Source organism: Arachis hypogaea, chromosome 16 (assembly GCF_003086295.3).
Source record: "Arachis hypogaea cultivar Tifrunner chromosome 16, arahy.Tifrunner.gnm2.J5K5, whole genome shotgun sequence".
Classification (NCBI taxonomy): Eukaryota; Viridiplantae; Streptophyta; class Magnoliopsida; order Fabales; family Fabaceae; genus Arachis; species Arachis hypogaea.
The window spans coordinates 62,257,764-62,271,526 of NC_092051.1; the positions used below are offsets into that span (position 1 = coordinate 62,257,764).

General features: G+C 38.6%; 1 non-coding gene across 1 annotated transcript; it reads right to left on the minus strand.

Annotated features, from left to right (window-relative positions):
* Window positions 1-6,566: 6,566 nt before the first annotated feature.
* On the minus strand, window positions 6,567-6,674 carry LOC112761366 (small nucleolar RNA R71). Its single transcript, XR_003181764.1, has one exon. It is a non-coding gene; the product is annotated as a small nucleolar RNA R71 (small nucleolar RNA).
* Window positions 6,675-13,763: the final 7,089 nt, after the last annotated feature.

A 13,763-nucleotide genomic window follows, 5' to 3' on the forward strand; every position in this document is an offset into this window, starting at 1 on the left:
GTCAGAATCCAACAGTATCTGCAGTACTTTTTCAGCCTCTGAATCAGATTTTTGCTCAAGTCCCTCAATTTCAGCTAGAAAATACCTGAAATTACAGAAAACACACAAACTCATATTAAACTCCATAAATGTGATTTTTTAATAAAAAATAATAAAATATAATAAAAAGTGAATAAAATATACTAAAAACTATGTAAAAATAATGCCAAAAAGGGTATAAATTATCCGCTCATCACAACAGCAAATTTAAATTATTGCTTGTCTCCAGGAAACTAAAAACAAAATATGATAAAAACAAGAGAATATACAATAAATTTCAAATATCAATGAAGCTCAATTCCAATTAGATGAGCAGGACTTGTAGCCTTTTTGCTTCTGAACAGTTTTGGCATCTCACTTTATCCTTTGAAGTTCAGAATGATTAGCATCTATAGGAACTCAGAATTTAGATAGTGTTATTGATTCTCCTAGTTCAGTATGTTGATTCTTGAACACAGTTACTTTATGAGTCTTGGCCGTGACCCTAAGCACGTTATTTTCCAGTATTACCACCGGATACATAAATGCTACAGACACATAACTGGGTGAACCTTTTCAGATTGTGACTCAGCTTTGCTAGAGTCCCCAGTTAGAGGTGCCCAGAGCTCTTAAGCACACTCTTTTTGCTTTGGACGATGACTTTAACCACTCAATCTCAAGCTCTTCACTTGGACCTTCATGCCACAAGCACATGGTTAGGGACAACTTGATTCAGCCGCTTAGGCCAAGATTTTATTCCTTTGGGCCCTCCTATCCATTAATGCTCAAAGTCTTGGATCCTCTTTACCCTTGCCTTTTAGTTTAAAGGGTTATTGGCTTTTTCTGATTGCTTTCTTTTTTTTTCTTTCTTTTTCTTTTATTTTTTGCCCTTTTTTTTGCAAGCTTTGTATTCACTGCTTTTTCTTGCTTTAAGAATCAATTTTATGATTTTTCAGATTATCAATAACATTTCTCCTTTTTCATTATTCTTTCAAGAGCCAACAATTTTAACATTCATAAACAACAATATCAAAAATATGCACTGTTCAAGCATTCATCCAAAAAACAAAAAGTATTGCCACCACATCAAAATAATTAGATTATTTTCAAGATATAATTTGAAATTCATGTACTTCTTTTTCTTTTTCAGAAAACATTTTTTTTTCATTTAAGAAAGGTGAAGGATTCATAGGACATTCATAACTTTAAGACATAGACTCTAAACTTTATTAATCATTTAATAAAAATAAGACATGAAATAAGCATAAAAGCAGACAAATAATAATAAAAGAAAGGAATTTAAAGACAAAAATAAATGACTCTAATACTAATGCTCATGTAACTCTTAAAATAGATCTCTAATAACAAAAGTTATCACAGAGTTAGGACTCAACAACCTGCATTGGGAGAGGCAAGTGCTCCTTCAATTTGTAGGACGCCTGACTCTTCAAGGGACAGCTTCTGGCGCTTTAGCTCCTGTATAATTTTTCTTGTTCTATGAGCAGTTTGCAAAGCATGCTATTTTGATTCTGCTGCTTCTCCTTGAGTTGATTCATAGCTTCTTGCAGCTTGGTGACAGATGCTTCTAAGCGAGCCCAATAGTCAAATTGAGGAATTTCTGGAAAAAGTTCATGCGCCCCCCTCTTGGTGGGGTTATCTTGAATTTGAGGTCCATCCATCATTTTTTTGGTGATTGGGCATTCAACTGGGATAAATTCATCCACACCCGTCTGTACCCCCGCATCTTTGCATAGTAGACTAATCAAGCTTGGGTAAGCCAATCTGGCCTCAGTGGATTCCTTGTTTGCAATTGTGTAAATTTCAATGGGGATCAACTGATGAATCTCTACCTCCTTCCCTAGCATAATAAAATGAATCATCACTGCCCTCTTGACAGTGACTTCAGATTGGTTGCTGGTTAGGAGTATAGAGCGCCCAATGAAATCCAGCCAACATCTAGCAACTGGTTTAAGATCTCCTCTCTTTAACTGGTTTGAGACACCTTTTGAATTGGTAATCCATTTGGTTCCAGGGAGGCATATGTCCTCTAGAACTTGATCCAGCTTTTTATCCTTGGCCATTCTCTTATTAAAAGACTCTGGATCATCCTGCAGTTGAGGAAGTTTAAGAACTTCTCTCACTTTATCAAGGTGGAAGTAAATAATCTTCCCTCTGACCATAGTCTGGAAGGTGTAGAAAGCAGTTCCTTCTAATCTTTGCTTCTCTGTCATCCACAGATTTGCATAGAATTCTTGGACCATGTTTCTTCCAACGTGTATCTCAAGATTAGCCAGGACTTCCCAGCCACTGTTTTGAATTTGCTCTTGGATCTCTTGGATCACTGATCTTCTGCATACTATTTTGAGGTAGTGGTCTGCATGTTCTTTGGTGCAGAATTTCTCATGCATCCAAAGTGGCTTTGAGTTACCTTCTTTCTTGCCTCTTGAAGTGGTTTTTTTTCCTTTGGGAGCCATGAGATTTGTTTGTTTTGGCTTAGTGATGAGCGGATAATTTATACGCTTTTTGGCATTGTTTTTAGTATGTTTTTAGTAGAATCTAGTTAATTTTAGGGATGTTTTCATTAGTTTTTATGTTAAATTCACATTTCTGGAATTTACTATGAGTTTGTGTATATTTCTGTGATTTCAGGTATTTTCTGGCTGAAATTGAGGGACTTGAGCAAAAATCAGATTCAGAGGTTGAAGAAGGACTGCTGATGCTGTTGGATTCTGACCTCCCTACACTCAAAATGGATTTTATGGAGCTACAGAACTCAAAATGGCTCGCTTCCAATTGCATTGGAAAGTAGACATCCAGGGCTTTCCAGCAATATATAATAGTCTATACTTTGCCCAAGTTTAGACGACGCAAACTGGCGTTCAACGCCAGCTCTCTGCCCAATTCTGGCGCCCAGCGCTAGAAACAAGCTGCAAAGTGGAGTTCAACGCCCAAACTGGCACAAAAGCTGGCGTTCAACTCCAAGAAGGACCTCTACACGTGCAACACCCAAGCTCAGCCCAAGCACACACCAAGTGGACCCCGAAAGTGGATTTATGCATCATTTACTTACTTCTGTAAACCCTAGTAGCTAGTTTATTATAAATAGGACCTTTTACTATTGTATTAGAGATCTTTTGGAATCCGGGATTGTATTATTGATCCTGTGATCACGTTTTGGGGGCTGGCTATTCGGCCATGCCTGGACCTTTCACTTATGTATTTTTAATGGTAGAGTTTCTACACTCCATAGATTAAGGTGTGGAGCTCTGCTGTTCCTCGAAGATTAATGCAAAGTACTACTGTTTTCTATTCAATTTATCTTATTTCGCTTCTAAGATATTCATTCGCACTTCAACCTGAATGTGATGAACGTGACAATCATCATCATTCCCTATGAACGCGTGCCTGACAACCACTTCCGTTATACCTTTGATTGAATGACTATCTCTTGGATCTCTTAATCAGAATCTTCGTGGGGTAAGCTAGAATGATGGCGGCATTCAAGAGAATCTAGAAAGTCTAAACCTTGTCTGTGGTATTCTGAGTAGGATTCAATGATTGAATGACTGTGACGAGCTTCAAACTCGCGAGTGCTGGGCGTAGTGACAGACGCAAAAGGAGGGTGAATCCTATTCCAGCATGATCGGGAACCTCAGATGATTAGCCGTGCCATGACAGGGCATCTTGGACCATTTTCACAAGAGGAAGGGATGTAGCCACTGACAACGGTGATGCCCTTGCATAAAGCCAGCCATAGAAAGGAGTAAGACTGATTGGATGAAGACAGCAGGAAAGCGGAGGTTCAGAGGAACGAATGCATCTCCATACGCTTATCTGAAATTCTCACCAGTGATTTACATAAGTATTTCTATCCTTCTTTTATTACTAAATTTCGAAAACTACATAACTATTTTATATCCGCCTGACTGAGATTTACAAGGTGACCATAGCTTGCTTCATACCAACAATCTCCGTGGCATTCGACCCTTACTCACGTAAGGTATTACTTGGACGACCCAGTGCACTTGCTGGTTAGTTATGCGAAGTTGTGAAGATATGTTTAGACCATGGTTCTGTGCATCCATTTTTAGTGCCATCGCCAAGGAATCAATTTTGAACAATAATTCACAACCTGAGTAACAATTTCGCATACCAAGTTTTTGGCGCCGATGCCGGGGATTGTTTGAGTTTGGACAACTGACGGTTCATCTTGTTGCTCAGATTAGGTAATTTTCTTTTTGTTTTCTTTTCAAAAATTTTTCAAAAATCTTTTAAAAAAAAAATTCTCCTTTGTTTTCGAAAAATATTTTAAAATAAAAATGTTTTCAAAAATATATTTTTCTTCAGAATTTTTAAGAATGAATTCTAGTGTTTCATAAAGCATGTTGAAGCCTGGTTGGCTGTAAAGCCACGACTGTAGGGCATGTTAGGCGTGTCATGTCTGAGTTACATACTAAAGCTTGGCTGGCTATTAAGCCATGCCTGACCTTTTGATTGGAGCTTTAGACTAAAGAGCATAAGATTCCTGGAATTCATATTAAAAATTTTGGAATCCTTATTTTTCTTTTTCAAAATGATTTTCGAAAAAATTAAAAGAAAATACAAAAAAATCATAAAATCATAAAAATCAAAAATATTTTTGTGTTTCTTGTTTGAGTCTTAAGTCATGTTATAAGTTTGGTGTCAATTGCATATTCATCTTGCATTTTTCGAAAATTCATGCATTCATAGTGTTCTTCATGATCTTCAAGTTGTTCTTGGTAAGTCTTCTTGTTTGATCTTGATGTTTTCTTGTTTTGTGTTGTATGGTATTTTTCATATGCATTCTTGAATTCTTAGTGCCTAAGCATTAAAGATTTCTAAGTTTGGTGTCTTGCATGTTTTCTTTGCATTAAAAAATATTTTCAAAAATGTGTTCTTGATGTTCATCATGATCTTCATAGTGTTCTTGGTGTTCATCTTGACATTCATAGCATTCTTGCATACATTCATTGTTTTGATCTAAAATCTTCATGCATTGCATCATTTTCATTGTTTTCCTCTCTCATCATAAAAATTCAAAAAAATCAAAAAAATATCTTTCCCTCTTTTCTCTCATCAAATTCGAAAATTTGAGTTGACATTTCCAAAAATTTTTAAAATCTAGTTGTTTTTTTATGAGTCAAATCAAATTTTCAATTTAAAAATCTTATCTTTTTTTAAATCTTTTTCAAAAATCAAATCTTTTTTAATTTTCTTAGTTATTTTCGAAAATTTCAAAAATCTTTTTCAAAAATCTTTTTCTTAATTTTACATCATATCTTCGAAAATAACATCATCAATTAATGTTTTGATTCAAAAAAAATTCAAGTTTGTTACTTACTTGTTAAGAAAGATTCAAACTTTAAGTTCTAGAATCGTATCCGGTGATTTCTTGTGAATCAAGTCATTAATTATGATTTTAAAAATCAAATCTTTTTCAAACACTAATTTCAATCATATCTTTTCAAAAATATCTTCTTATCTTATCTTTTTCAAAAATTTGATTTCAAAATATCTTTTCTAACTTCCTATCTTCTTATCTTTTTAAAATTGATTTTCAAAATTTGTTTCAACTAACTAACTAACTTTTTGTTTGTTTCTTATCTTTTTCAAAACCACCTAACTAACTCTCTCTCTCTCTCTAATTTTCGAAAATATCTCCCTCTTTTTCAAAAATTCTTTTTAATTAATTAATTATTTTAACTTTTGATTTTAAACTTTTCGAAAAATTACTAACCTTTTTCAAAAACTATTTTCGAAAATCACTAACTCTTTTTCAAAAATAATTTTTGAAAATCCTTCTCCCTCATCTCCTTCTAATTATTTATTCATCCACCAACATCTTTTCCTACATCACTCACCAAAAATCCGAACTCCCTCTCTCTCTGAGTTCAGATTTTCTTCTTCTTTTCTTCTACTCACACAGGGACCTCTATACTGTGGTAAAAAGGATCCCTATTATTATTATTTTTCTGTGCCCTCTTCTTTGTCATATGAGCAGGAGCAAGGACAAGAATATTCTTGTTGAAGCAGATCCAGAACCTGAAAGGACTCTGAAGAGGAAACTAAGAGAAGCTAAATTACAACAATCCAGAGATAACCTTTCAGAAATTTTCGAACAAGAGGAGGAGATGGCAGCCGAAAATAATAATAATGCAAGGAGGATGCTTGGTGACTTTATTGCACCAAATTCCAATTTACATGGAAGAAGCATCTCCATTCCTGCCATTGGAGCAAACAATTTTGAGCTGAAACCTCAGCTAGTTTCTCTGATGCAGCAAAACTGCAAGTTTCATGGACTTCCATCTGAAGATCCCTTTCAGTTCTTAATTGAATTCTTGCAGATCTGTGATACTGTTAAGACTAATGGAGTAGATCCTAAAGTCTACAGGCTCATGCTTTTCCCTTTTGCTGTAAGAGACAGAGCTAGAGTGTGGTTGGACTCTCAACCCAAAGACAGCCTGAACTCTTGGGATAAGCTGGTCACGGCTTTCTTAGCCAAGTTCTTTCCTCCTCAAAAGTTGAGCAAGCTTAGAGTGGATGTTCAGACCTTCAAACAGAAGGAAGGTGAATCCCTCTATGAAGCTTGGGAAAGATACAAGCAACTGACCAAAAAGTGTCCTTCTGACATGCTTTCAGAATGGACCATCCTGGATATATTCTATGATGGTTTATCTGAGCTATCAAAGATGTCATTGGATACTTCTGCAGGTGGATCCACTCACCTAAAGAAAATGCATGCAGAAGCTCAAGAACTCATTGACATGGTTGCTAATAACCAGTTTATGTACACTTCTGAGAGGAATCCTGTGAGTAATGGGACGCCTATGAAGAAGGGAGTTCTTGAAATTGATACTCTGAATGCCATATTGGCTCAGAATAAAATATTGACTCAGCAAGTCAATATGATTTCTCAGAGTCTGAATGGAATGCAAGCTGCATCCAACAGTACTCAAGAGGCATCTTCTGAGGAAGAAGCTTATGATCTTGAGAACCTTGCAATAGCAGAGTTAAAATACATGGGTGAACCATATGGAAACATCTACAATCCATCATGGAGAAATCACCCAAATCTCTCATGGAAGGATCAAAAGCCTCAACAAGGCTTTAATAATGGTGGAAGAAACTGGTTTAGCAATAGCAAGCCTTTTCCATCATCCACTCAGCAACAGACAGAGAATTCTGAGCAGAATCCATCTAGCTTAGCAAATTCAGTCTCTGATCTATCTAAGGCCACTGTGAATTTCATGAATGAAACAAGGTCCTCCATTAGAAATTTGGAAGCACAAGTGGTCCAGCTGAGTAAAAGGATCACTGAAATCCCTCCTAGTACTCTCCCAAGCAATACAGAAGAAAATCCAAAAGGAGAGTGCAAGGCCATTGAATTAATTACCATGGCCGAACCTGTAAGGGAAGGAGAGGACGTGAATCCCAAGGAGGAAGACCTCCTGGGACGTCCATTGATCAATAAGGAGCTTCCCTCTGAGGAACAAAAAGAATCTGACACTCATCTAGAGACCATAGAGATTCCATTAAACCTCCTTATGCCATTCATGAGCTCTGATGAGTATTCCTCTTCTGAAGAGAATGAGGATGTTACTGAAGAGCAAACTGCCAAGTTCCTTGGTGCAATCATAAAGCTAAATGCCAAATTATTTGGTATTGAGACTTGGGAAGATGAACCTCCCTTGTTCACCAATGAACTAAGTGATCTGGATCAACTGACATTGCCTCAGAAGAGACAGGATCCTGGAAAGTTCATAATACCTTGTACCATAGGCACCATGATCTTTAAGGCTCTGTGTGACCTTGGTTCAGGAATAAACCTCATGCCCCTCTCTGTAATAGAGAAACTGGGAATCTATGGGGTGCAAGCTACTAAAATCTCATTAGAGATGGCAGACAATTCAAGAAAACAGGCTTATGGACAAGTAGAGGACGTGTTAGTAAAGGTTGAAGGCCTTTACATCCCTGCTGATTTCATAGTCCTAGATACTAGAAAGGAAGAGGATGAATCCATCATCCTAGGAAGACCTTTCCTAGCCACAGCAAGAGCTGTAATTGATGTGGATAGAGGAGAATTGATCCTTCAGATAAATAAGGACAACCTTGTGTTTACAACTCAAGGATCTCTCTCTGCATCCATGGAGAGGAAGCATAAAAAGCTTCTCTCAAAGCAGAGTCACACAAAGTCCCCACAGTCAAACTCTAAGTTTGGTGTTGGGAGGCCACAACCAAACTCTAAGTTTTGTGTTGAACTCCCATATCCAAACTCTAAGTTTGGTGTTGGAGAGTCTCAACAATGCTCTGAACATCTGTGAGGCTCCATGAGAGCCCACTGTCAAGCTATTGACATTAAAGAAGCGCTTGTTGGGAGGCAACCCAATTTTTATTTATCTAACTATATTTTTCTTAGTTATATGTCTTTGTAGGTTCATGATCATGTGGAATCACAAAATAAATATAAAAATTGAAAACGGAATCAAAAACAGCAGAAGAAAAATTATACCCTGGAGGAAGCACCTGTCTGGCGTTCAATGCCAGAACAGAGCATGGTTCTAGCGCTGAACGCCCAAAATGGGCAGTATCTGGGCGTTGAAGCCCAAAATGGGCAGCATCTGGGCGTTGAACGCCAGAATTGCACCCTGGAGAAGAGCTGGCGCTGAACGCCCAGAACAAGCATGGTTCTGGCGTTCAACGCCAGAAATGGGCAACAAATGGGCGTTGAACGCCCAAAATGGGCACCAACCTGGCGCTGAACGCCCAGAGTTGTGTGCAAGGGCATTTTACATGCCTAATTTGGTGCAAGGTTGTAAATCTTTGAACACCTCAGGATCTGTTGACCCCACAGGATCATCTCAGGAACTGTGGACCCCACAGGATCATCTCAGGATCTGTGGACCCCACAGGATCCCCACCTACCTCCACTCACTCTCTTCTCTCTTCTCAATCATCCTCTATTCCCAATAAACACTCTTCCGTAAAACCCTTCACCTATCACATCCACCCACTCTTCCCCATAAACCTACCCAATAAACTCCACCTACCTCCAAAATTCAAAATCAATTTTCCACCCAAACCCACCCATTTGGCCGAACCTTAACCCCCCTCCCTTCCCTATATAAAGCCTTCCATTCTTCTTCATTTTCACACAACACAACCCTCTCTTTCCCCTCTTGGCCGAAACACACCTCCCCCCTCTTCTCCATATTTTCTTCTTCTTCTTCATCTAATTCTTTCTTTTCTTGCTCGAGGGCGAGCAATATTCTAAGTTTGGTGTGGTAAAAGCATAAGCTTTTTGTTTTTTCATTACCATTGATGGCACCTAAGACCGAAGAATCCTCTAGAAAAGGGAAAGGGAAGACAAAAGCTTCCACCTCCGAGTCATGGGAGATGGAAAGGTTTATCTCCAAAGCCCATCAAGACCACTTCTATGATGTTGTGGCCAAGAAGAAGGTGATCCCCGAGGTCCCTTTTAAACTCAAGAGAAATGAGTATCCGGAGATCCGACATGAAATTCAAAGAAGAGGTTGGGAAGTTCTAACAAATCCCATCCAACAAGTCGGCATCCTAATGGTTCAAGAACCCGGATCAAAGTAAGAACCCGGATCCAAAGAACTACATTACAATGGTTCGGGGGAAATACTTAGATTTTAGTCCGGAAAATGTGAGGTTTGCGTTCAACTTGCCAAACATGGAGGAGAACGCACGCCCCTATACAAGGAGAGTCAACTTTGATCAAAGGTTGGACCAAGTCCTCATGGACATATGTGTAGAAGGAGCTCAATAGAAGATTGACTCAAAAGGCAAACCGGTTCAACTAAGAAGACTGGACCTTAAGCCTATAGCTAGAGGATGGTTGGAGTTCATTCAATGCTCAATCATTCCCACTAGCAACCGGTCTGAAGTTACTATAGACCGGCCCATCATGATCCATAGCATCATGATTGGAGAAGAGGTGGAAGTTCATGAGATTATACCTCAAGAACTCAACTAGGTGGCTGACAAATCCTCCACTATGGCAAGGTTAGCCTTTTCCCACCTCATTTGCCACCTATGCAATTCAGCTGGGATTGACATAAAGGGAGATATCCTCATTGAAGAGGACAAGCCCATCACTAAGAAAAAGATGGAGCACTCAAGAGAGCATAGAGAAGCTCATCATCAAGAAATCCTGGAGATGCCTCAAATGCATTTTCCTCCATAAAACTATTGGGAGCAAATCAACACCTCCCTAGGAAAATTAAGCTCCAACATGGGACAACTAAGGGTGGAACATCAAGAGCACTCCATCATCCTTCATGAAAAAAGAGAAGATCAAAAAGCAATGAGGGAGGAGCAACAAAGACAAGGAAGAGACATAGAAGAGCTCAAGGACATCATTGGTTCCTCAAGAAGGAAACGCCACCATCACTAAGGTGGATTCATTCCTTGTTCTTATTTCTTCTGTTTTTTCGTTTTTCTATGTTATGTGCTTATCTATGTTTGTGTCTCCATTACATGATCATTAGTATTTAGTAACTTTGTCTTAAAGATATGAATGTCCTATGAATGTCCTATGAGTTTCGAATTTATCCTTGAACTTAGTTTAATTATATTGATGTGGTGACAATGCTTCTTGTTTTCTGAATGTATGCTTGAACAGTGCATATGTCTTTTGAAGTTGTTGTTTAAGAATGTTAAATATGTTAGCTCTTGAAAGAATGATGACAAGGAGACATGTTATTTGATAATCTGAAAAATCATAAAAATGATTCTTGAAGCAAGAAAAAGCAGCAAAGAACAAAGCTTGCAGAAAAAAAAAATAGGCGAAAAAAAATAGAAAGAAAAAGCAAGCAGAAAAAGCCAAAAGCTCTTAAAACCAAGAGGCAAGAGCAAAAAGCCAATAACCCTTAAAACCAAAAGGCAAGGGCAATTAAAAAGGATCCCAAGGCTTTGAGCATCAGTGGATAGAAGGGCCTAAAGGAATAAAATCCTAGTCTAAGCGGCTAAACCAAGCTGTCCCTAACCATGTGCTTGTGGCGTGAAGGTGTCAAGTGAAAACTTGAGACTGAGCGGTTAAAGTCAAGGTCCAAAGCAAAAAAAGAGTGTGCTTAAGAACCCTGGACACCTCTAATTGGGGACTTTAGCAAAGCTGAGTCACAATCTGAAAAGGTTCACCCAATTATGTGTCTGTGGCATTTATGTATTTGGTGGTAATACTGGAAAACAGAGTGCTTAGGGCCACGGCCAAGACTCATAAAATAGCTTTGTTCAAGAATCATCATACTGAACTAGGAGAATCAATAATACTATCTGAACTTTGAGTTCCTATAGATGCCAATCATTCTGAACCTCAATGGATAAAGTGAGATGCCAAAACTATTCAAGAGGCAAAAAGCTATAAGTCCCGCTCATTTGATTGGAGCTATGTTTCATTGATAGTTTGGAATTTATAGTATATTCTCTTCTTTTTATCCTATTTGATTTTCAGTTGCTTGGGGACAAGCAACAATTTAAGTTTGGTGTTGTGATGAGCGGATAATTTATACGCTTTTTGGCATTGTTTTTAGTATGTTTTTAGTAGAATCTAGTTACTTTTAGGGATGTTTTCATTAGTTTTTATGTTAAATTCACATTTCTAGACTTTACTATGAGTTTGTGTGTTTTTCTGTGAGTTCAGGTATTTTCTGGCTGAAATTGAGGGACTTGAGCAAAGATCAGATTCAGAGGTTGAAGAAGGACTGCTGATGCTGTTGGATTCTGACCTCCCTGCACTCAAAATCGATTTTCTGGAGCTACACAACTCAAAATGGAGCTCTTCCAATTGCATTGGAAAGTAGACATCCAGGGCTTTCCGGCAATATATAATAGTCCATACTTTGCCCAAGTTTAGATGACGCAAACTGGCGTTTAACGCCCATCTGGTGGCCATTTTGGGCGTTTAACACCCAGCCAGGTACCCTGGCTGGTGTTAAACGCCAGAAATCCTTCTTCACTGGGCATTTTTCTAAACGCCCAGAATGCTGCCAATTCTGGCATTAAATGCCCAGAATGCTGCCTATTCTGGCTTTTAACGCGCAGAATGATACCTTCACTGGCGTTAAATGCCTAGAATGATAGCCATTCTGGCGTTTAACACCTAGATTGCCTCTTTACTGGCGTTTTGATGCCAGTGAGCTCCTTTCCTATGTGATTTCTCTGTTTTATGTCTTGAACCTCCATTTTCCTGATTTTTTCACTGAAAATATAATAATTAACAAGGAAAACAAAATTAAAAAGACTTACCTTACTGTTACAAACATCTAATTATTGATAATGGCTGGGTTGCCTCCCAGCATGCGCTTCTTTACTGTCTTTAGCTGGACTTTACTGAGCTTTTAACTTAGTTTCAGCTTTGAGCATTCTTGCTCAATATTGCCTTCAAGATAATGTTTGATTCTTTGTCCATTAACAATGAACTTTTTGTTAGAATCAATATCTTGAAGTTCTACATAGCCATATGGTGACACATTTGTAATCACATATGGGCCCCTCTACCGGGATTTAAATTTCCCAGGGAACAATCTGAGCCTATAGTTAAACAGTAGGACCTTCTGTCCTGTCTCAAAGACTCTAGATGACAGCCTTTTGTCATGCCATATTTTTGCTTTCTCCATATAAATTTTTGTATTTTCGAAAGCATTGAGTCTGAATTCTTCCAGCTCATTCAACTGGAGTAATCTCCTCTCTCCAGCTACCTTAGTATCAAGGTTTAGGAACCTGGTTGCCCAGTAGGCCTTGTGTTCCAGTTCCACTGGCTGATGACAGGCTTTTCCATACACAAGCTGGTATAGAGAGGTCCCTATAGGAGTCTTGAATGCTGTTCTATATGCCCACAGAGCATCATCCAGACCTCTTGCCCAATCCTTTCTACGGGCATTTACAGTCCGCTCCAGGATTCATTTTAGTTCTCTATTTGAGACTTCAGCCTGCCCATTTATCTGTGGATGATATGGAGTTGCCACTTTATGGTTAATTCCATATCGGACCAGAGCAGAGTCAAGCTGTTTATTGCAGAAGTGAGTGCCTCCATCGCTGATCAGTATCCTAGGGACACCGAACCTGCTAAAGATATGCTTCTAGAGGAACTTCATCACTATCTTAGTATCATTAGTGAGTGTGGCAATTGCCTCTACCCATTTAGATACATAGTCTACTGCCACTAGAATATAAGTGTTTGAGTATGATGGTGGGAAAGGCCCTATGAAGTCAATACCCCATACATCAAATAACTCAATCTCTAAGATCCCTTGTTGAGGCATGGCATAACCGTGAGGCAGATTACTAGCTCTCTGGCAACAGTCATAGTTACGTACAAACTCTTGGGAGTCTCTATACAGAGTAGTCCAGTAGAAGCCACACTGGAGAACTTTAGTGGCTGTTCGCTCACCTCCGAAATGTCCTCCATATTGTGATCCATGGCAAAGCCATAAGATTTTCTGTGCCTCTTCTCTAGGTACACATCTACGGATCATACCATCTGCACACCTCTTAAAGAGATATGGTTCATCCCACAAGTAGTATTTTGCATCAGAAATTAATTTTTTTGTTTGCACCTTGCTGTACTCTTTGGGTATGAACCTCACAGCTTTATAGTTTGCAATGTCTGCAAACCATGGTACTTCCGGAATGGCAAAGAGTTCTCATCCGGGAAGGTTTCAGAGATATCAGTAGGAGGGAGAGACGCTCCTGCTACTGGTTCT